The 25,594-nt window shown below is 34.5% G+C and overlaps 1 long non-coding RNA gene across 5 annotated transcripts in view; it reads left to right on the top strand.

Annotated features, from left to right (window-relative positions):
• Window positions 1–25,594, top strand: part of LOC103018088 (uncharacterized) — a 547,177-nt gene that overhangs the window by 194,617 nt on the left and 326,966 nt on the right. Inside the window, exon 5 of one of the 5 annotated variants that reach the window (XR_009005909.1) lies at window positions 11,256–11,364. The exons of the other annotated variants lie outside the window; for them this stretch is intronic. This is a non-coding gene — a long non-coding RNA (uncharacterized LOC103018088). The remainder of the gene's footprint in view (window positions 1–11,255; window positions 11,365–25,594) is intronic. 5 annotated transcript variants of the gene reach the window in all.

Raw genomic sequence — 25,594 nt, 5'->3', positions numbered from 1 at the left:
TTCCTTCGGGAACCAGGAAAGGTTATCAGGCATTGTGCTTTCTTCTTTGTGATGAGAGACACAAGATGCAATAATTTGTCTTTTACTTTGGAGGGGACTTCCTGACATGCCTCTAATCTCTGAATTCAAAAACTTTACTGCTCTGGAAGGCCCAGATCCTTATCCCAAGTGTCCTGGTCTCATTCGCTCCTCCCCCTGCCCATAGTAAGAGCACTGATCTTGGCATAACAGACCTAACACGTTTGGGTATTTAATTTTCTCTGGAATTTGGCTGCTCTAACTCCTAAATCCTGGTCCTGGTCCTGATCTTTCTTTGCCCTTTGCCTGCAGAAGATGAGACATTCTTTTTGAGCTACCAAGGAGGTCTGGTGTTTTTCACACTTACCTTTCAGTTGCCTGTTCATCCCTTGGATGTTTTCATTATTATTATTTTTTAGGGTGTCAATGACATGCAGCAATAGCCATCTAATCCCATTGCCCTTATAAGTACTATTTCATTTGTTACTTCTCAAAACCCTGATGTTTGCATTAGGTAGTGCATTCTTCTCCACTGGCACACTACCCCAGTGATCACCTGTTATAGTTTTAACAGTTGGACCAGCACCTATGTCAATGGAAGCCTTTGCTACTTCCAGTCATGGGGTCCTCAATACCTGTTGAGCAGCAGGTGATTCAGCACTAACATCTCATCTTATTGCCTACTTTCTAGGACTTTCCTGGTACCAATTGTTGCAGGTTGGTATGAGTGGATGCCAAGATGGAGTTTGGCATATAGGTTTTTTTCCTTTTTTTTTGAAGTACAGTTGATTTACAATGATGTATTAATTTCTGCTGTATTGCAAAATGACTCAGTTATACAAATACGTTCTTTTTCCTATTCTTTTCCATTGTGGTTTATCACAGGATATTGAATATTGTTCCCTATGCTATACAGTAGGACCTTGTTTATCCATCCTATATATAAGAGCTTGCGTCTGCTATTTGGGATTAGCAGATGCATATAGGTTATTTATTAGTGGTGAACATCTGTGGAAGAGAGGGAGAGGAAGCACGATTGGGTAGAGGGAGAAGTCAAACTTTAACATAGCTCTGACAAAGCCTTGGCCAAACCCAAAGGGACCTGTGAGTAAATACATATCATCACAGTTGCCCCTGGGTGGTGATCAATTATTGGATATGGATTGCCTCAGGAAAGGCGTGCTCTTGAGCAAGATGGCTCCTTGTCAACAAGGAAAATTCTCAAGAGGCTGGGATAGGAAGCTCTCATCTTCTGACAGTACTGCTGGTGGCTGGTTTAATAATATTTTCATTAAGAGGGGTCCTAATGGCTTGCATCCCGTTTACCACACTGTTTTTAATAAATAGTACCATTAAAATTTTTTTCATTTTTGAATTGTTGATTGTATATAGAAATACAATTGATTTTTAAATATATTCTTTGTACCTAGCAACACTGCTAAATTTACTTGTTTATGCTAATAACAAGTTTTTATGTGGATTCTTCTTTTTTTTTCTATTATTTATTTCAAGTGCTAAGAAATATTTATAAACATTGACTGTACACTGAGCCACTTATTGTCAGTACATTTCAAAGGATTGAAATCATACAAAGTGTGTTCTCTGGTCACAGTTAAATTAATCTAGACATCATTAAAAACATTCCTAAGTGTCTGGAAGTTAAGGAATACACTTACTGATAACATATGGATCAATTAAGAAGTCAAGATGAAAGTTAGAAGATATTTTGAAGTGTATGCTAATAAAAATAAGACGCATTAAAACATGTGGGACAAAGCTAAAGAGGCAAATTTATAGCCTCAGTTGCATACATTAGAAAGAAGGGTGTTGTGGGCCGGTTTCAGCCTATCAGTAATAAATGTGTCGTTGAACCCGCTCTTGCAGTTCTTGTTATAATTGCAAGATGCCCGCCAGCGATAACCATCAGGAAACTTTGTAAAAATAAAGGTTTATTACTTACAAGACCTGGAAATTACACTGCACATCTGGGTCCACACAGCAAGGTCATGCATAGAGAGAGAGACCACAGGGGCCTGGGGTTCTACTTTCATTGGGATTAAGGATGGGGGCCTAAGGGTTTCACGGACTCACTCTTTATTGGTGAATTTAAAACGTAAGGGCCGAAATTTTAAGAGCTGGAAGAGAAAAAACCAAGTAGAAATCAACCAAGATCTCTAAAACAGACACCTCCATGTGGGGAGATATCCTGGCTCTATCTAGTGTGTGCCTGGCAATGTGTTTATTTGAGATAGTGGTCTTTGAAGTGAATGCCTTTTTGAAGTGGATGCATCTGCAATCTAAGTTTAAGTCAGGCACTTGCATTACAAAAAACAAACAAACAAAAACAAAGAAACACAATTATCAGGGCTTACACTACAAAAGGCCAACATTAATGATCTAAACATCCATCTCAACAAATTAGAAATAGAAAATTTAATCTAAATAGAATAGAAGGAAATAAATATTAGTAAATACAACAGTATTTCTGCTATTGTTTTAGTGGTTGCTATAGAGATTACATATATCCTTGACAAAGTAAATCTACTATAAAGTAGTGTTTTTATCACCGTGTCAGGACCATGCATCTCTAGCCTTTCTTTTGTGCTTTGAGGACACATATTTTAAACCCCAAGAAATTCATGTCATTGTTTTATAAGTAAATAATCATTTAGATTTATCCATATATTTATTTTTTCTATTGTTATTCATTTGTCTCTCAATTTCCATGCTTTTATCTGGGATATTTTTTCTTCTGCCTGAAGAATTCTTTTTAGTAGATTTTTACCTTTACTTTATTTTCCTTTTTGAAAATTGTTTTCCTCAGGTGTAGAATTTTAGGTCAGCAGATACTTTTCAGCCCTTCAAACATGGCATTCTATTGTCTTATGGTTTTCATTGTTCCTATTGAAAGTCAGCCCTATTCTTTGAAGGTACTGAATCTTTCTTCTCTAGCACCTTAAAAAATTTTTCTTTTCGTCTTTGTCTTTCAGCAGTATTACTATGACTTTTATTTAGCCTGCTTGGGCTTCATAGAGCTTCTTGGATTTGTGGATTAATGTCATTATTGTTTTTGTAATATCCTCAGTCAATATCATGTAAGATACTCATTTTGTCTCACTATCTCCTCTCCTTCTAGGTCTTCAATAACTCATCTGCTAGGTCTTTTATACAACTTTTTTTCCATCATTTTCCCCTTCTGTTCTTTAGTCTGGGTGCTTTCAATTGACCTAACTTCCCATTCTAAAACTCTTGTCTCCTATTTAATCTGTCTATACATTTCTTAATTTTACTAATTGTTTTTTTCAATCTAGAATTTTTAATGAATTTCAGTTTCTGGTCAATTTGTCCATCTTCCCATCTATTTTCTGAAAACATTAATCACAGTTATTTTAACATCCTTGTATAAGAACTCCGAAGTCTGCATCATCTGAAGTCTGTTTCTTTTTTTTTTTTTAATTTTTTCTCAATTTCTGAGCATTTAACTCTCTCTTGGCATGCCTAAGAATTAAAAAAATTAAATACCAGATATTGGCATGAAAAATTACAGAGATAATTTGTGAAGTTCTGCTTGATGTTATCTTTGTCCAGAGAGGATTTAATATTAATTTACTTAGAGCAGGAACAGATCACCTTTACCAGGTCTTGAACTGAGCTGGATCAATGCTGGATTTTTATGTGAGCTCTGCCCCTTAATCCTAAAGTCTGGTCATTTCAAAGTCTTTTCTGGAGGTCTGGGGTGTTTATCCATGCCATCTTCTTTGAGGGCCTCTGAACTCCAATTTTTGTCTCCCCAGTCTCATTAGATTGTTCAAAACTCAACTCAGATTCTCAGCGTTTTGGCCACTGTTTTCTACTTTTTTTCTCAACCTCTTAATCCTGCCCTTTTTATAGCCTAACAAATATCTTGAAGGGAAAAGCACCACAGTGTACTTCCACTTCTCCCCAATATCTTGAATACTTAAATTATTCTATCTTTAAACACATCCATTTCTTATTCTCTGCAACTTTTAAAATTGTTTCAGACTAACCCTGTGAAAATACTGCTCTTCAACAAGCCACTCCACCAACGTCAGGAGCAGGAAATTCCAGAGGTTTTTTCAGTGAGAGGAATGTACTAGGTTTATTGTTGTATTCCCAATGCCTTCCTCAATACCTGATACATGAAGGTGCTTACAAATTTTTTCAGTGAATGAAAATGTGCAGGAGAAGCATAAATCAGGCCCATATTCAGGGGATATTTTTCATCTAATGAGATAGCTAAGACTTAGTCAAAAATTCTTTAATGCTTAGATTAATTCCAACATATTTAATATATAGACTCTTTCTTTATAATTTGAATTCTCTTTTATCTTTTTCCCTCTCTGTAAAACATTTGGAACCTATTCTACAATTTATCCCTTAGTGTTATGTCGTCTTAATAGTATGTTTGATGTTATAAGCTGAGCGATGTATTTGTCATCTTAGCATAAGGTAAGCTCTAGAAGACAGGCCCTGTTGTATTTCTGCTACATTCTTCAAGGTATCCCAAGCAATGCTAAACACCTTGGTGACATTGATAATTCCTTCTTTAAAGTAATTAAAATTAAAATACTATATTCTAAGCTTGAAGGATTCAAATAACGAGTATTGCAATGCATATTTTTTAAATTAAAAAAAATTTTGGATGTGTATATTTTTGATGTGCAGTAGATTTTGATGTGTAGTGGTTTTCAGTAGGCTGCATTCAGAGTGCTATTTGTATGAGCAAGTGTCCCAATACTCCATCAGTGTCATTCATATTTGCCACCATGGCCTCATGAGAGGAGGACAGAATCATTGTGATTAAAAAGTAAGGAGATCTGTTTATTGCGTGCTTGATATGGCAGATACCATGATTATTATTTTAATAGATTGCCTCATTTAATCTCCATAATAACCCAATTCAAAGACACTATTGTTATCCCAATTTTTAGAGGAAACTGAGGCAGAAAAAGGTTAAGTTACTTTCCCAAGGTTATAGAGCTACAAGGAGAAGAACTCGGAGAGTGATTGTGATAGCATGTGGCCTTAACAAAATATGTTACATGGTTTTACTCTCCACTTTGAATTCTCCAGTTCCTGGTCCTGATAATGAAGGAGAAGGAGGGAGAGATGTATGATTCAGTTTACTGTCTCATTGCCCTCATCACAGCAACACTGAGAGGAAGGGAATGAATTCTTATTTGAAAGTTTTCTTTCACCCTAGGTATATATAATTATCTGTAGGAAAAGATGTTTTAAAATAAGCATGAGAATTTGGTTCAACAATGTGTTTCTTTCATATTCTGTGTTCTCTTGTTTCTTAATTTTTCACAGGAAAATTTTACCATACTCAAGAAATATATACACAATGTTGAAAGTACCAAAGAAGAACCCTAAAAGTATTAAATGGCATGAAGTCTGTAAGGACAGACTAAAACATTAGGCTTCTTTAGTTGGGAAGAATAAATGCTAAGTGGATGTCCTCAAAGTCTAGGAAATCATGGAGGTTATTTTTTGGATAAAAAAAGAACAGAATATATGAAAGAATAATGTTTGTAATATCTGAACTGTTTATAGGGAGGAAAATCATGGGTTTCATAGGGAAGAATTAAGAACCAGTTAGCCAGATGGAGGTGACAGAGAAGTTCATTTTCACAGAAATTCAAAATTGGAAAAATGAAGATTGTGATGTGCTTTGTTTTTATTGGATTAATTATGAGAAGAGAGGAGAGAGAGTGAGGGACATCTCTGTTTCAGAATTACAGAGATTAATAATATCCTGAGGATAACTGGCAACTTAACAGATAAAGTTACTGGACACATAATTTGGGTGTTGCAACTGGAAAAAGGTTTTTTTGTGTGCTCCAAACAGGGTAATGCATATCTTCATAATATTGCTGGTTATAAAGTCTAGGCATTTCAGGAGCATGGGTTGTAAGAGAAGAGTCAGCGTTGGTCTGCTTAAGGTGGTATAACACTGGCCTTTCATTAAATCAAGTGATCGTCAATAGCAGATTAGGGCAGTGAAGAGGAACAGAAAACCATACTGAGGAGTTGTTAAGTCTTTTAAGTTTCCTTTATTCTGTATCTGAACATTAGTGTAAATTTTGCAAATGATTATATGTCAAAAGGAAGCTTTGGAATTTCACTTTAATGAAATTTACCGACAAACACACATTTTTTTTCAACATAGCTTTTGTAATTTTTTCCCAGAGCGCTGCATGAGACAAGTTCAAGCGTTACAGAATAATGGAGAGGGAGGAAGGGAGCAAGCAATTAAAAAAAACTCAGTCATCATAATTACTTAGAACAAAGGCAGTTTTAAGTTATTTCATTTTACTAGTCGTTTAGTTCCATTGGTAGAATTGACATTCTTGTTTTTTAGTCATCGCTTTAAATCTTTTAAGTGTAACGGGATTTGCCAGGTGATATGTATTTTTCATGGTCAATTTTGGAATTAATATAAAGTGAATTAAATTTGTTAACTTTCTGCTGTCTTTAGAATACACTCTAGTATTGACTTTAGCTATTCTACTTTATTTGGAATACTTTATTAATAAAACAATTTTTCCTATATGCTTAATAATTCTTATGATTTGGTGATCTGCTTATTTTCATTTATAAACTATATATTTAAGATATTTAACAGCACAGACTGAAACATTTGAAATTTCTATTCTTCATGTTCACACTAGATTTTAATGTAAGGGCTCAGAAATGTGAGTAATCATTTGTCAGGGACACGTAACTCTTGGAATGCCTACCAATAGGAAGAGAAAAAAATTCCTTACAATCTAAAATTCTCTGCAAATGTATGGTTAAAAAAAAAAAAAAATTCTCTGAAGATTATACTGTGCTCTTCACTGTTACAAACTTACTCCACTCCCTCTTGCTCTCCCTCTGTTAGCATCATGATTTTATTTCTGGGTTTAATAAGGAATATGTAGGAAGATATTATTTAGAGATCAAGAGAGGTGTTAATGAGATAAAAATTACACTGTTTTGCCCTTTTACCTTTTTCCTCTTTTCTCTCCTTGGCATAGAGCACACATACTAGCTTGTTTCTCTCTTTAGCAAGAGACCCATTCCAGGCTTCTCTTCCGGCCTTTCATCCTGTAGTTTGGTTCTCTCATGTCACAGCACTTCTCTTAAACCCTCTACCTAGTATTTTGGTTTTCTTCCAGAGTTCATAATCTCTACCTTGTTCTCATCCCTTCAGTTCATCATAAAGGGCATTTCTGAGTTATCAATGGGAGCTTAGCTTATGTATGGGGTGTGTAGTACCATAATTATTCATCATAAAATTTGGGATGTCAAGGATGTGCATTTGTATTAATTGCTGCAGGCTAAAGAAAGTGCAGGCATTTAGTATTGCTTTTCGGTACTTGGATATACAGCTTCTTTTCTTTTTCTTCTGCCTTCTTTGGTTAACAAGTATCAACCTTCAATGATTTCATCCTTTACTCATATAATCACTTAATTAATTTAGCCCAATGGATAGTGTTGGCATATTAGTGATGACTGGAGCAGTATGACATAAAATCCCAGATTCTTTAAGTTTGAGGTAACTTAGAAGTACCGTAGTTAAGTCTGTCAAACTAAGGTAGGGTTTTATAACTTGCCAGATGGCCATCTCATTCTCTTTGAAAACTTTCACATTATTCAATTTTCTGAGAGCGCTTGTATTTTGAACTATATTCCATAAATTGAAGTGAGATATGTCTCCATATTATTTTATCCATTACACAACTTCTGTTATGACATTCTCCAGAATAATTTTAACTGTCATGGGGAATCATTTTAAGTTTTGAATTCAGCTCATGTGAATTTAGGTTAATCTCATTCTCCTAAATTTTTTTTTTCCATTTAGTACAGTTATGGTAAGATTCAACAGTGAGTATCAAAATAAGAGTAACATAATAAGTTAGGAAGTGATTTCCCTCCCATGTAAAAGTTGGTTAAGTCATGTTATGGGTTGCTTTGCTTCACAAAGATTTAGGACTCAAGTTTTCTAGCTTATTGTTTTTCTGTGATAGCCTCTGTTCCCAAGTTTGCCTCATGGTCCCAAGTGGCTTTTCCCCCTTTAGCCATCATGTTCATGTTCTAGCTAGCAGGTAAGAGAGAAGGATGGAGAAGAAATGAGAGAAGACCATGCACCAGCTGCGTTTTAAGGAAAGTTTTTAGAAAGTACCTCAAGAAACTGCATTATATATTATTGACCTGAAGAATCAGGTCATGTACAGGAATATTTATTTCAGGTAGTCAAATGCCCAGTTAAAATGTGCTCTATAACTGTGGGAAAAGACCAGAATAATTTTTGGAAAATAATTAGCATTCTCAAACATGTAGGGTTTCTAGACTCATAAGTATTCTGGTTGCCCTTTTATAGGTGAATTTAAGTTTTAATTGCCTATAGTCCAACTAATGAACACAGTAATCTAGGCTGAATACAGTGGAAATTTACATGCCTTGATTTTCAACACAGCCTAAGATAGTAGCTCTTTTGGAATCAATATCTTCACCATGAGTTACAGTTAAGGGTAAGTAAAAAGTTGTTCTCTGCCACTCTGGCTTCCCAATTTTGTGATATGCAGGACGTCCAGGATGCTTTCAGGTCACTTAACAAATTTTCATATATTCTCTGAAAGCACTGGAGTTGATTCTCCTAAGATTCCATGAGAAACTAATGAAGGAATATGCTTTTTATTTTCTTCCTAATTGGTTTCTTTAAGGTGGATATTTGACCACTGTCATAATTATAATTACCTGCTATGTTATAGTTACTGTGTTAAGCACTTTATACACATTATAACTTTTACTACTTTCAACAATCCTGTAAGGAAGGTATTTTTGTGTCCTTGTTAGAGATGTGCATACTTATGTCCAGAGATTTAAGAAACCTCCCCCAAATCTCAAAAGAGGTAGCTGAGTTCGGATTCAAATTCAACTCAAAATCTGTGTTTTTAATCACTATGCTATATTGATTTTAATCTTCTGTCCTCTTCTCCTGAAATAAACATTGGTTAAAAAAAGAGACATAGAGTTTTTCATTAAAGATAAATACATATTTTTACTTGAAACATTACCCTACTGCCTACATACACACATCACACACACATACATGTACAAACACATTATGTCTCATGGCAGTATAAAATATTATTTTTATGGGCATTTGAATTATTGTTAAAGCTGGCTTTTGGATATGTTTATAAGGCAAGATTTATAAGTTTCAGAGATGAAAACTTTTAGAACTTCAGTTATTACCCATGGATTTTTGGGCTTTGTGAAAATATACAGTACAGAAAATTTCTGCAAGTCCAGCAGAAATCAGCTTTATGGGGATAGACTGGGTGGAAAAATTAGTGGAGAATATAAAGCCACTGCAGACTCCTTGGATTACTAGTGGATTCGAAAATGAACAGGTATTGGCATGAGCAGTAGTTTGACTGCTTATTATACTTTACTCTCTTCTCTGGTCACATTACATGATGTAACCGGGTGAATCAGAAATTGGATCTGTATGGGGAGATGTGGGTGACCACAATTCCCTGCTAGTCACTGCTTCTACGGATGAGATATTCCAACGTTCCCTGGAATCATTCTGGAAATCAGCCAGAACTTCAGATTTGTTAGGGAAGTTTGCTAAAATGCTTACGAATAGAGCATATAGTGCTGATCTGAGGCCTGTTCCAGACTTCTGCTCCTGACCTCCAAGTAACCTTGTGGGTTGAAGCCCTTTGTCTTACAGAGCTGCTCACTGTCCTCGCTTCAGAAAGGTACTGTGATCTCCAAGATGTTAGGGTTTTCTCTCAGGGGCGTCACTATCTTAAAATCTACCGTCTGTAAGCCTCTAAGGCCTGGTCTTTATCCACATTTTCTGTTTTATGTAGGCCTGCATTTATGAAACAGAACTGATCCAGTTGGTGGGATTTACTCATGAATGAGAGATAGGGCTGATATGTCCACTCTCTCTATTCTTTCAATGCATGGTAGTTTAAAACATTTTGGTTTTATTAGATATAGCAGTTTTTGACTTAGCCACAAAGTCATTTTCTCTTAGTATAGATTTTGGGCCACTAGCATCAGAATCACCGACGGTGCAGATTAAAAAGGTAGGATCTTAGGGACCACTCAAAACTTCTGGAATCAGAATGTCTAGAAGTAAGGCTCAAGAATCTGCATTTTAAATAATTTCCCAGGTGATTCAATACTCACTAAAGTTTGTTAACTGCTATCAAGTGTTTGACAGAAGGTGTTTGACATAAGATGCTTCTAATTGAATTTTTTCCCTCTTATTTTTATGAATTCTTTCCCTTTCTCCTTATCTCTGTCTTCTCTCTTTCCAAACGTAACAGAAATTTTTGGAAAAATCTGTGACCCATAGGGAATTTCAAGTTCTATTCTACAGGTATCTTTTGACATTCAGTACCTACTGGATCTGGAACTGATCATGTACGTTGGGGATCCTTAAATGATTTGAGACTCAGGGCACTGCCAGTTTTCTCCTGGCCTGAAGGAGCTTCCCTTTCAGTCTTCTTTGACATCACCATTTCCTTCCTCTCAGATACTAAAAAATAAATGTCATGTCTTTGGGTTACATGGTGGCTTTAATACTTGCCCAGTTACAGGGTACATGGCAGGCATAACGTTCTAAAAATATGTAATACCACAAAATATAACAAGCTTAAGATAATTAAATAGACAATACTTTATATTAAATACTATCTGCTTTGGTGAAGAACCCAATTCTTAGATTACAACATTTTGACAGTAGAATGCTTTATTTAGATTCTTGTGGTTTGAGGTTCAAAGGTGAGGAAGAGGGGAAAATGCAGTCGCTGTCAATAAATTTCTGTTAAGGTGCATCAGTGTTACTTAGGAAAGAAGAAAGGTTCAGGAAGGTATTCATACCTTTTCACAGTGCTCAATAACGGCATGGACACACTGATTTCTATGCCTAGGTCTAACAAAAATAGTTGTGGTGCATTGACTGAATTTGACATAATACGGTAGTTGTTTCCATGAGATGGTAGCCATAAATATTGGCCTTCACAATCAGTATATCACATTTCCCAGACTGTGATCATTGGCTCCTAGTGAGTATATGATCAAAGTTGGTACAATCAGAGTGAATCTAGAGCTTGCTGGGACCTATTGGAAAAGTGGCTCCCTTTTTCTGCTTTTTCTATGAAGATGTGAGATGATGATTGCTATGGCTATCTTGTCTCCACAAGGTGAGTTGGATAATGCAGCCACCCTAGAGAAGGCAAGGCAAAAGATGGAGAGAAAGAAACCAGTTTGCGGTGACATTATTTAAACCCCTGAATCAAAAATTACTTGAAGGTAAGTGTATGCCTGACATTTCCAGTTATATGAGCCAATACATTCCCTTTTATTGTTTAAGCCAGGTTGTTTTTGAGTGTGTATGTTTTCTTCACTGGCTGCTGAAAGAGTCCTAACTTATTTATCATCTAACAATGCTCATCACACTTCATTGTTATTGCTTACGTAAGATCTGACTTTCTTGCTAGACTATAACCTCCATTACCTTCCATTACATTCTATGATCTATTTTGAGCTAATTTTTGTGAAGGATATATGGCCTGTGTCTAGATTCATTTTTTTGCATGTGGATGTCCAGTTGTTCCTGTGCCATTTGTTGAAGAACCTATCTTTGCTTCACTGTATTGCCTTTGCTCCTTTGTCAAACATCAGTTGACTGTATTAATGCAGGTCTATTTCTGGGCTCTCTACTCTGTTCCATTGATCAATTTGTCTATTCTTTCACCAATACCATACTGTCTTGATTATAGTAGCTTTATAATATGTCTTGAAGTCAGAAAGTGTTATTACTCAACTTTATTCTCCTTCTTCAATATTGTACTGGATATTTTGGGTCTTTTGCCTCTCCATATAAATGTTAGATCAATTTGTTGATATACACAAAATAACTTGCTGGGAATTTGATTGGGATTGCATTGAATCTATAGATCAAGTTTGGAAGAATTGACATCTTGACAATATTGAGTCTTCTTATTCATGAATGTGGAATATTTCTCCATTTATTTAGTTCTTCTTTGAATTACATTCATCAGACTTTTGTAGTTTTCTACATATATATCATGTACATATTTTGTTAGATTTATGCATAAGTATTTCACTTCTGGGGGTGCTAATGTAAATGGGATTTTTAAATTTCAAATTCCACTTGTTTATTCCTAATATGTAGGAAAGTGATAGACTTCAGTATATTAATCTTGTATCCTGCAATCTTGCTATAATCGCTTATTACTTCCGGGAGTTTCAGTTGATCCTTTTGGGTTTTCTAGACAGATGATCATGTTACCTGCTAACAAATACAGTTTTATATTTTCCTTCCCAAGGTGTACACATTTTACTTCTTTTTCTGGTCTTATTGCATTAGCTATAACTTCCAGTACAATGTTAAAAAGGATTGGTGAAAATTTCCTTCTATTCCTAGTTTACTGAGAGTTTTTTTTTTTTTTAACACAAATGAATGTTAGATTTTGTCAAATGCTTTTTTTTTTTTTGCATCTAATGGTATGTTCATGTGATTTTTCTTTGTTAGCCTATTGACGTGATGAATTAAATTAATTTATTTTCAAATGTTGAACCAACCTTGCATACCTGAAACAACTCCCAGTTAATGTGGTGTATAGTTCTTTTTATCCATTGTTGGATTTGATTTGCTAATGTTTTGTTGAGGTTTTTTGCAGCTATATTCATGAGAGTTATTGATCTATAGTTTTATTTTCTTGTAATGTCTTTGGCTGGTTTTGGTACTAGCGTAATGCTGGAATTGTAGAATGAGTTCAAAAGTATTCCTTTTGCTTCCATTCTCTGAAAGAGACTGTAGATAATTGATATAATTTCTCTTTTAAATATTTGGAAGAATTCACCAGTGAACCCATCTCATTCTGGTGCTTTCTGTTTTGGAAAGTTATTAATTACTGATTTCACAGATAACTTATTTCACAGATATTGACCTATTCATATTGTTTATTTCTTTTTTGTGTGAATTTGGGCAGCTTGTGTCTTTTAAGGAACTTGTCCATTTCATCTAGGTTATCAAATTTGTGGGCATAGTGTTCTTCACTGTACTCCTTTATTATCCTTTTAACGTGCATGGAATCTGTAGTGATGTCCCCTCTTTGATTTCTGATATTAGTAGTTTTCCTCCTCTCTCTTTTTTTTTTTTTTGTCTAAGTTAGCCTGGTTAGCGGCTTATCAATTTTGTTGATAAAAAAACAAACAAACAAAAAAACACCAGCATTTGGTATTGTAGATTTTCTCTATTGATTTCCATTTTTCAATTTGATTCTGCTCTAATTCTTATTGTTTCCTTTCCCTGCTTATTTTAATTTAATCAGCTCTTCTTTTTCCAGTTTCTTTAAGTAAAAACTTAGAATATTGATTTTATATCTTTCTTCATTTCTAATATAGGAATTCAATGCTGTAACTTCCCACTGAGCACTTTCTTTTGCTGCAAACCACAAATTTTGAAAAGTCGTACTTTCATTTTCTTTTAGTTAAAAATATTTTAAATTTCTCTTATGATTTCTTCCTTGACCCATATGTTATTTAAAAGTGCACTGTTTATTCTGCATGTATTTCGGGTTTTTCTGCTCATCTTTCTGTTATTGATTTCTAATTTAATACCATTATTATCTATGAGTTCATAGCATATGATTTCTATTTTGTTAATTTGTTAAGGTGTGGCTTATGGCCCAGAATGTAGTCTATCTTGGTGAATGTTCCATGTGAACTTGATAAGAATGTGCTTTCTGCTGTTGTTCAATGAAGTAATCTATAGATGTTAATTATATCCATTTGATTGATGGTTTGTTGTGTTCAACTATGTCCTTACGCATTTTCTGCCTTCTGGATCTGTCCATTTCTGATAGAGATGTGTCGAAATCTCCATTTATTATAGTGGATTCATCTACTTCTCCTTGTAGTTCTATTAGTTTTTGCCTCATGTAGTTTCCTGCTCTGTTTTTGGACTCAACCATATTAAAGATTGTTATGTCTTCTTGGAGAATTGACCCTTTTATCATTATGTAATGTCCTTCTTTATCCCTGATATAACTTACCTTGCTTTGTAGTCTGCTCTGGCACTTACTTTTTAGAGCCTGTCTAAAAATGGAAAACTATTGCCTCTAGGAGTTATTGTGAGATTTACTGGGCTAATGAAAATAGAGCACTTAAAACAGTGACTAATGTGTTATAAACATGCAATAAATGCTCACCATTATTATCAATAAAGTGCTTATTATGATGTGGGTACTCAAGAATTGCTATTACCTTATATTTTAACTCACAGAAACATTTTCATAGAATCCTTATTCATTAATTTCTTAGGTGAGTTATGATAGTGACTTAGTCAAAGATCATAGTGAAGGAGGGGTCAGATTCTATACAGACTTTGAAGTTATAACTGATTTATTATGAGGTATGGGAGGAGCCAAGGATGCCTCCAAACTTTTATAATTTGAGTACTAGAGTGAATGATATTGCGTTTTCTGAGATGAAGAACACAAAGCAGATGGGATTTTTTTCAGAGGAAACCAGAAGTTCTCTTTTGATCATTTAAATTTCAGAAATCCATTAACTAGTAAACTGGGTACAATAAGGGTGAGCATGTAATTGATCATTTCAACCATGACACTTTGAGAGTGACAGGGACTACTAACTGCTGGGAATCTAAGACAATGGGCATAAATTTGAACTGTCCCAGGGGTGAGTGGTCACCTTGGATATAAAAATCTAGAATTTAATGGGAAGAGTAAGCCTAGAAATATGTGTGGAAGTCAACAGGGTACAGCGAGTGTTTAGCAGTAGGACCAATGAGATCATGTAGGTAGTGAGTATATATAAAGATGGCAAGAGGTGAGAAGATCAAGAACTGAACTCTGGCTGGTTGAGAATAAATTTATAACAAAGAAATAAGTACTATTGTGAAAGAGATCTGAGACACAGAATACCATGTTACATAAGATTAGCAAATGGTGAAATTAAATCTAGAGTAAAGACCTGTCCTTTTACTTAGGTTACTTACATTACTATACGTGAGAAACAAGAACAACGCTTTTGGTAAAAACATACATATTTGGTAAAAAAATCAAATACCACTATATGATACAAATCAACACAAATCAGAATCCTCCTTCTGTACTACTTCGTATGACATAGGCTTGCTCTGAAAGGGCAATTATTTTGAACTTTTTCTCTGCCCTTTATATTTCTAAATACTAGGTGTAATGTGAATATAATAGCACCTACCTCATAGGAATGTTTAGGAGATTAAATACAGCAATACATGTAAACTGTAAGGACTAAATGTGTTAGCTGTTATTGTTACTTTTTTTTTTTAAATTTACGTTTATGGAAGAAAAGGCTAAGTAAAGTGGTTACTCTGCTTAATTTCTGTTGATACTAGAGAAAAATACTCTTGACACATATTTGCCATAAAGACAAAAACTTTCAACATCATAAGGATTTGATCACTTGGCAAATGGACTGGATAACACCTGCTTCTCAGTGGGATCTTAATAATGGTTAAATTATAATAGCAGTTGAAGAAAATCTTATGAGGCTGCCTTCAAGCATTAAAAAGTTAACCCTTATTTATTAGGTTTAACAAAATGTGCAGCTGGAAAACTCCACTGTTCTTACCAAAGGAAATCAATGGAATATGTCATATATTAAACCACTCCCAAAGGCTGCATATTTGAGAGCTCTAAAGATCAGTTTTGGCATGTACCATAGTTGATTTAGCATGGAAGAATGTTTTCTGGTTCTGGCATTACTTGCTCGTGATTCTTCTGCATCTCTCTGTATAAGTCTATTGAACTGCAAAGAGCAAGTTAAAAAAAAGTAATGTACCATAAACAAGACGAAAAGACAACCCTCAGAATGGGAGAAAATATTTGCAAATGAAACAACTGACCAAGGATTAATCTCCAAAATTTACAAGCAGCTCATGCAGCTCAATATCAAAAAAACAAACAACCCAATCCAAAAATGGGCAGAAGACCTAAATAGACATTTCTCCAAAGAAGATATACAGATCGCCAACAAACACATGAAAGGATGCTCAACATCACTAATCATTAGACAAATGCAAATCAAAACTACAGTGAAGTATCACCTCACACCAGTCAGAATGGCCATCATCAAAAAAATCTAGAAACAATAAATGCTGGAGAGGGTGTGGAGAAAAGGGAACCCTCTTGCACTGTTGGTGGGAATGTAAATTGATACAGCCACTATGGAGAACAGTATGGAGGTTCCTTAAAAAACTAAAAATAGAACTACCATACGACCCAGCAATCCCACTACTGGGCATATACCCTGAGAAAACCATAATTCAAAAAGAGTCATGTACCACAATGTTCATTGCAGCTCTATTTACAATAGCCAGGACATGGAAGCAACCTAAGTGTCCATCAACAGATGAATGGATAAAGAAGATGTGGCACATACATACAATGGAATATTACTCAGCCATAAAAAGAAACAAAATTGAGTTATTTGTAGTGAGGTGGATGGACCTAGAGTCTGTCATACACAGTGAAGTAAGTCAGAAAGAGAAAAACAAATATCGTATGCTAACACATATATATGGAATATAAAAAAAACAACAACAAAATGGTTCTGAAGAACCTAGGGGCAGGACAGGAATAAAGACGCAGACATAGAGAATGGACTTGAGGACACGGGGAGGGGGAAGGGTAGGCTGGGATGAAGTGAGAGAGTGGCATGGACATATATACACTACCAAATGTAAAACAGATAGCTAGTGGGAAGCAGCCGCATAGCACAGGGAGATCAGCTCGGTGTTTTGTGACCACCTAGAGGGGTGGGATAGGGAGGGTGGGAGGGAGACGCAAGAGGTAGGAGATATGGGGATATATGTATATGTATAGCTGATTCACTTTGTTATAAAGCAGAAACTAATACACCATTGTAAAGCAATTACACTTCAATAAAGATGTTAAGAAGAATTCTAAATAAAAAAATTAAAAAGTAATGTAATCAGCATAGCAAAACAATACAGACTTCCCAATTCACTTAGATTTGCTTTCACAGTTGTAGGATCAGATTTTACCAAGTTTGAAGAACTTGGCCGGTTCAAAATACATTAACTTTGTGTCAGTAAATTTGCCTTTTTTTAGTATTCCTTTTAGGAAAAGCTACCAATGATAGTAATTCTGTTTTAATTCTGAAATTCTCATGTACCATAGATATTGGTAAATGATATCAAGTTTAGCTCAGTGGAATTAGATTTATTTATTAGATGTGTTCTTGTTCCAAACTTAGCCTGGTCAAAGGGTAAAAGGCAAAGAAGAAGTAGGAAAATAGAAAAGTTTTCTTTTGAATGGCAATGCCAGACATTCAGTCTCCTGTGGTTGTTCTCTTGAAGAGATACCTTCCCATTTTTATATGTTTACATCTGGGTGGGCAATAGCACTCATTGTACCAATCACAGACTTCAGTGCCCAGAATCAAAATAGTTTATATAGTTGATAGGTTATTATACTGGACTTTGGGAGATTAGGTTCATTAATTTTGAACCACTCAGTACAGTAGGTGAATATCATACTCCAGATTGTCAGTTTAGCCTCTTGGCTGTCTCAACTGTGGAACCCAATCCTAAATATAAACTAAGCAAAAATGGCCACTAAGAAGTCAAAATTGTATTTGCAAAATCCCAGTACTAAACCTCACATTTTTATTCTAGAGGCTCTCATTCAGAGGTTATATAAATGAACTTGCTTTAGACATGAGAAATGAGGGTTGTATGATGTAGTAGAAAAACTTTTAGAGGTTGAAATGATAAGGTTTGTTAGTGAGGGGAGAAAAAAATTCATGTAAGTTAACAGAAGAACTATAAAAGTCTAGAATGTTTGGGCTATGAAGTGAAAGAGAGCATATCTGTATATCTAAAACTTTGATGCATCCCCTTTTAGAACAGAATGTTAATTTATGCTTAGGTGAGAACTGGTAATTATTAGGACATTGCTGTGAGTTTTTAGGGCCAAAAGAATAGCTAGAGTTTTTAGGGCCAAAAGAATGCTGTTCTAGGCACCTTCCCTTCCTCCATACAAGAACTAAGTGCTAGACAAGCTGGACACATTTCCTGGCCATGCCATGTCCTTTCATGCTTTCATGGGTTTGTTTATTCTAAATTCCTTTTGTGGAAGCTGGACTCTCTATTTGCTGAACCCCTGCACATCTCTTAGAGATCAGCACAAACAACTTTCTCTGACACTGAATTCTCACTCCCTTCTGACGGAAAGTATATCTAACATTAAACTTCAAAACAAAACAAAAAAATCACACACACACTCATTTATATATGTATATATATATATTATGTTGAACTAATGAAATTGTATTTTTGTAGGTCTTTATAAAATCAAATATTGGCAATTTCATAAGGTTCTTTGCCCTTTGGCCATGCTGATTTTGGAAGATAAGTGCCAATGCTTCATGAATAAATGAACAAATAAATCTACTTTTGCTAAATTTAGTATGTTTCACTATTGCCTATATTATATGGGAATTTTAGAATCAAAACAGGAAAGTGATTGTCATTGGTAGACACTTTCTCAAATGACATACACCTTAGCTTGAAATCCCACTACTTGGAAGGCAAACGTTGTTTGTAATACTTAAAAAGATCTAGAAAGCCATATCCTTAAATAGATAATAGGGAATAGAGGAGAAAATACCTACATACGCGTATGTATGCATTAATCTTGGTGTAAATCAATAACTTCCATTAGACTGTGTATCCCAAAGTATTATGATTATTTATGCATTTATTTCTCCTATTATGTTATGAATTCTTAAGGGAAAATGCTATATCCTATTAATTTTTGTAGGATATTTCAGTTAAAACAATGAGCTTCCAATGTTAGAAAACAGTGCTGAGACAGTAATTGTATTGATTATGCATTTATATTGGTACAACCTATTTGGGCAATATTTGCCAAGAGGTGTAAAGGTTTCCTTTAAATCTCACCGACCCATAATCTCACTTCTTCTTATATGCTAGTCTAATATAGTCATCTGAAATATGGAGAAAATACAAGTGATTAAATATATTTATGGCACTGTTACTTAAAACTGTAAAATACTTGAAACAATATAAAGATTTAATAGTAGAGCAATGTTTAAGTTAATTATAATTTATCTCTTCAGTAATATATCATATAATGACAAAAGTGATGATTATGAATGTTGTGGAATAATAGCAGAATAATGATAACAAAGAAAAATATAAGTTATAAAATTTTATGGTGTTTTAAAGTAACACATTTGTATATTAAAAAAAGACCTGAAGGTTATACAAATATATGGTCATTGTTGCTTTCTTTGCATTTGAAGGCAACTATTTTTTATAAAATATTATGTTTATTTTGTAAAAAAAATTGTTGAAATTATCTCTATAATTAAAATAAATATAATTTAAAAACCCTAAAATTTGGGATCTAAACTCTGTAAATGTAAAACTAATGCAGGAAAATGTTGCTTATTGCATTGCTACTGTCTGTTTCACTCTCCTTTTTTCCCCGATGATCTGTATAAATGGGCATTCTCTGTATCCTTTCTAGACTTTTTGTCCTTAGCACTTACCATCACCCGCAAATTATTATTATTTTTAAAAACTTATTTTTTGAACAGTTTTGGGTTCACAGCAAAATTCTGAGGAAGGTAAAATTTCCCATATAGCTCCTGCCCTCACATAGGTATAACCTTCCCCGTTATCAACATCCCCCACTGGATTGGTACATTCGTTGTAATTGATGAGCCCACATCATAACAATTAACACATCATAATCACCTGAAGTCTGTAGCTTCCTTTAGGGTTCACTCTTGGTGTTGTACATTCTATGAGTTTGGACAAATGTGTAATGACATATATTCATCACTATACTATCATATAGAATATTTTTACTGCCCTAAAAATCCTCTGTGCTCCCTTCCTTCCCTCCATGGTAACCACTGATCTTTTTATTGTCACCGTGGTTTTTGCTTTTTCTAGAATGTCATATAGTTCGAATCATATGGTATGTATTTCAGTTTCTTCATATACTTTTATGAACATATAATAGGAATTTGTCATGATGTATATCCTCATGGATTTCTTTCTAAAATAATCTCGTTGTTTACCTTATCTCTTTTCCAATGCCATTTGATGCATAAATCTTGATATGAAAAGGTCTATTTTAGCTCTTTTGTTTGAAACTTCTTGTCCTATAAAACAGGTTTTCTCAATGTACATTAGCCAATACCCTCTATAAAATGTTATTTGTAATTTTCCTTTTATCATACTGAAATAAAATTCATAGTTAAGGTAAACTGCCTACAACATAATTTAAACATTTATGAATATAATTCTCTGAGTCTAACTTTAATATAAAGAGAAGTAGAAGAACACTAATTTATAATAAAATAATAAGTATTTTAATTGAAAATATCTGAGCATAAAAACACAGGAAGGTCACAGGTCAATCTGTATAAGAAGTACAGGAAAGTGAAAGAAGAAAGGCATGAATATAACTAGCATGAAAACTGTTACAATAAGTAATACATACTTTTTTGCATTATGATAAGAAAAAATGGGGCATGACCTTCATTGAATTATTGGTAGCATACCAAGACCAACTACAAACAGTAGAACCAGAGTCAATAAGAAGGTATGATATTCTTGAAACTAAGCTGGGCCTTATTTATAGGTGTACTGTCACAATTGTTCCCCATATTATGACATAGGGGAGAATAGTGACTTTTTTTTTTTAGAGTTTTAAAAAATATTTGTGTTTATTCATTTTTTTGCTTGTTTTGATTTTTCTTCCAGTTTTATTGAGATATAATTGACATACAGCACTATATCAGTTTAAGGTGTACAGCATAATGATTTGACTTACATACATCATGAAATGATTATCACAATAAGTTTAGTGAACATCCTTCATCTCATATAAGATACAAAAGGCAAAGAAAAAAAGGTTTTTCCCTTGTGATGAGAACTCAGGGTTTACTCTCTTAACAACTCTTATATATAAAATACAGCTGCATTTTTTTCCCCCATAGCCAACATCATTCTCAATGGTGAAAAAATGAAACCATTTCCTCTAAGATCAGGAACAAGACAAGGTTGTCCACTCTCACCACTATTATTCAACATAGTTTTGGAAGTCTTAGCCAGAACAATCAGAGAAGAAAAAGAAATGAAAGGAATCCAAATCAGAAAAGAAGAAGTAAAGCTGTCACTGTTTGCAGATGACATGATACTATACGTAGAGAATCCTAAAGGTGCTACCAGAAAACTACTAGAGCTAATCAACGAATTTGGTAGAGTAGCAGGATACAAAATTAATGCACAGAAATCTCTTGCATTCCTATACACTAATGATGAAAAATCTGAAAGAGAAATTAAGGAAACACTCCCATTTACCAATGCAACAAAAAGAATAAAATACCTAGGAATAAACCTACCTAAGGAGACAAAAGACCTGCATGCAGAAAACTATAAGACACTGGTGAAAGAAATCAAAGATGATACAAACAGATGGAGAGATATGCCATGTTCTTGGAGTGACTTTCTTAAGATTAGCATTCCTTCTAACTTGAACTCCCACTTGGGAGGCGTACACTTAATCACTGGTACTTGAAAGAGTATGGAGGGCATGTCCTTTGATATGCAGCTGGAAATAAAGGATATATTGGAAAAATAAGAAGCAACACAAGAAGCTATCAGAAGTTACTTAGTGAACATCTGGGACAGTATCAGAAATGAAAACAATAGGCAACTCAGCATACCTTTCTAATCTCTGTTTAAGTTTTGTAAACAAGTTTGAAAACAATATAAAAATATAGGGTAGCAATAATGTTAAATATTTTAAGCTGCGTTTGTTAATGAAATTCAACAAGATTCCTATATTTCATGGGTGTTGCTAATTTAATAGTCCTGCTCCTATGTCTGCTAAAAGAGATCTCAAGTCTTTGATATGTATATGCAATTGTTTCATTGTTTTGCAGTAACTGCACCACAGTCTGAAACCTTGCCTATCTAGATAATTTCTGTAGGATGTGGTTGTATGTGGGTGCCTAGGCAACACTATGGGCAATTTCAGCATAAACATTTACTAAAATAATAAGTTAAAGTATGCATTAAGTAATCAGTAATGCTGGCTCTTTGACTGGGAATGTATGGAAACTTACCCCAGTTCTGTGAAATATTCCATTCAACAACATGACTAACCTTCAATAAAGTCTTCTAACTTGACTTTGATAGAAAATATGAAGAAAGAAAGCCCCAAAATGTGAAAATAAAGGAAATTATTCATAAAATCCTTATTGCAATCCCTCCCCCAAGTAGTGAAATAGTTTTTGTGTGTTTCAGAGCATAAATTTCTAAATTCTAGTGAAAATATTCATAGTTCTTGTACTTCAGAATCCCCTTTACTTAGGAACATGAAGTTATAATTTTTCAGATAGAACATTACATGACAAGGTTTAGGAAAACTTAGTTTTTTTGAGCTGAGATGTAGCATTGCTAGATAAGCCCTAATATCCCTAGAATATGGGAGGCAGGTCTTGTTGGCAAAATATGCTATATATTTTGTTGTACATGTAATATATAATGTTAAACATTATAATTATTGTTATTATTATTAGGAGTAGTAGTATTAGGAAGAGTGGAGTCATGAATGGAAATTAAGTCTTTATTAGAAGTGAAATTTGGAGAGGAATTATACTGTGGAATTAAACATTGGATAGGGTTCAAAGGATGGAGGAAAGGTCTTGACTGGGAGAAATGTTTTCCCTCACCTTTACTGAGGTATAATTAACATATAATATTGTGTAAATTTAAGTTGTACAAGGTGTTGATTTGATTTGATAAACATATATATATTTTTAACACCTTTACTGGAGTATAATTGCTTTACGATGGTGTGTTAGTTTCTGCTTTATAACAAAGTGAATCAGCTATACCTATACATATACCCCCATATCTCCTCCCTCTTGCGTCTCCCTTCCACCCTCCCTATCCCACCTCTCTAGGTGGTGACAAAGCATCAAGCTGATCTCCCTGTGCTGTGCAGCTTCTTCCCATTAGCTATCTATTTTACATTTGGTAGTATATATAAGTCCATGCCACTTTCTCACTTCGTCCCAGCTTACCCTTCCCCCTTCCTGTGACCTCAAGTCCATTCTCTACATCTACGTCTTTATTCCTGTCCTGAACCTAGGTTCTTCAGAACCATTTTTCTTTTTTTTTTTAGATTCCATATATATGTGTTAGCATACGGTATTTATCTTTCTTTTTCTGACTTACTTCACTCTGTATGACAGTCTCTAGGTCCACTCACCTCACTACAAATAACTCAATTTCGTTTCTTTTTATGGCTGAGTAATATTCCATTGTATATATGTGCCACATCTTCTTTATCCATTCATCTGTCGATGGACACTTAGGTTGCTTCCATGTCCTGGCTATTGTAAATAGAACTGCAATGAACATTGTGGTACATGACTCTTTTTGAATTATGGTTTTAAACTTATATATTTTAAAACAATTATCACCATAGCAATTAGCTAACACCTTCATCATGGCACATAATTACCACTTCTTTTTATGGTGAGAACATTTAAGATCTACTCTGGGAGATTTCTTAAACCATCATTTACTCATGAAGCAATTCTTGTCATACTTTTCCTTTGGTTGAGGATTTTTCTGGTATACATTTAATCTTCAAAAAATATTTCTAAATGAATTATGCAAAATACATTGTTTTTATTGTATTATTGTAGGTAGAGTTCCAAAGCTGTTCTATTCCATGACAAAAAGAAATTTTCAGTGGAGGATGTAGGTAGGGGATTTTAACCTAGTTTATAAATCAGCAACTTTTTTTCAGTGCATAATTTCCTACAAGTCTGTACAAATTGTGTGCATCTATAAAACCTTAAGATTAGGGGAGGTGGTGGGGAAGTGGCTGGCTGCAGTTGAAATAGCCCTGAAAGTTACTCCTGCCAAATTTCCGCAGCTTTGTAGCTAATGAAAACACAGACTAATCTGATTGGTATAGATCCCTGTTTCCTTCCCTTTTGCTAACACATATTTTCCACAGGAGCATATGAACAGATTCATAGTTCCTTCAGGTATTATACGGAAAAACATCTATTAACTGGATTGCATGTGTAAACATACACAGGTATTAGAATGGATAATTTCGAATAGATCATGTGCTTTGTAGTTCACTTAGGTGGAATTAATGTACCTAAATTCCCTATATGTGAAGAGTCATTATACCAAAAATATTTAGAAGAGGCAGACAGAATCAGCTCCAGTTTTTCTCTCTATATATGTTGTACCCGTAGGCAACTCAGTTCTGATTTAATGTCTTTTTCCTTTCTGTGTAAAGGAGCTAACCTGATAGGTTATAAATTGCAGATGCCCAGCTTGCACTTTAGTTTTTTACTGAGCCGCAAGAAAACTATTAACATTATTAAATGATTGGCAAGTACCTTCAAGGGATTTGAAATTTTTAAACATGAAGGAAACCTTGAGGGAAGATTTAACCAACATTTTATTAAATCTATGGAATTAGCCTGTTTAAGGTTGGCCCTTGGCAAAATTGTGAGACATTTGCTTCTAGGGAAATAACCTATTGCCTTTCCCTTCCCTTTAGACCTCCTTGCTCTCCTTCCACCCACGTCAACAAATCAATTCCCTCCTATTTTCTGGGTAGCCACCAGCATCAAAATCTGTACTCAGTTGTACACCAAGGTGTGACACACTCATAAAGCTCTAAAGTTTCTTCTTTCCAGAGTGACCCCGTGTTAATAAGTGTAGCCAAACACTTTTGGGGGCTTTTTTATGAGCTGCAGAATAAGGAAGAGTAGTTGAAACCAGAGTTTCTAAAAGACTGTCCAGGGAAACTAAGTCCTAAGAAATTTTCTTAAAGAGGACTCCATGGTCATATGTTTGGGAAAGATTATTTATCCCTTCGTTGGAAATTCAAAATTCACCTTAGGATAGAAAAGACTCTGAGAAGGTTTATGAAAAAAAAATTATCTAATTCTGTTTAACACAGCATTTGGCAATTGCATTTGATCATGAAAGTTAACTATCATTTGTTTCTTTCTATATCACGTATTAATAATTATCAGAATCATCGGGTCATGGAATGCATTACTGGAAATGCTGGTTTAACAGCTTTGTCTATGACCTCTGAACTCACATTACTATGACATTCCTGGGATAGACTATGTACTTGTAGCCAATGATCTTTTCCACAGAAGACAGAGAGAATAAGTTTGTTATTTACTAGAAAGAAGACTTTTCTGACATTGGGCGTAATTTATACATTGAATGAATCATCTAGAGAAGCTCTAAAGACTTTAGAATAATGGATGATTTTTAATCTCTTTGGGCTAATCTGAGGTGTGAGATATTGTATTGTGCTTATCACATGAGGCCCAATACATGTACATGAGAGATCACAAAGTTTGTTGTAGAGAGCGTTTATTTCAC

Source organism: Balaenoptera acutorostrata, chromosome 18 (assembly GCF_949987535.1).
Source record: "Balaenoptera acutorostrata chromosome 18, mBalAcu1.1, whole genome shotgun sequence".
In the NCBI taxonomy this organism is placed as follows: Eukaryota; Metazoa; Chordata; class Mammalia; order Artiodactyla; family Balaenopteridae; genus Balaenoptera; species Balaenoptera acutorostrata.
Note: the sequence above shows the minus strand (reverse complement) of the source record. Positions and strands in the feature narration are given on the sequence as shown.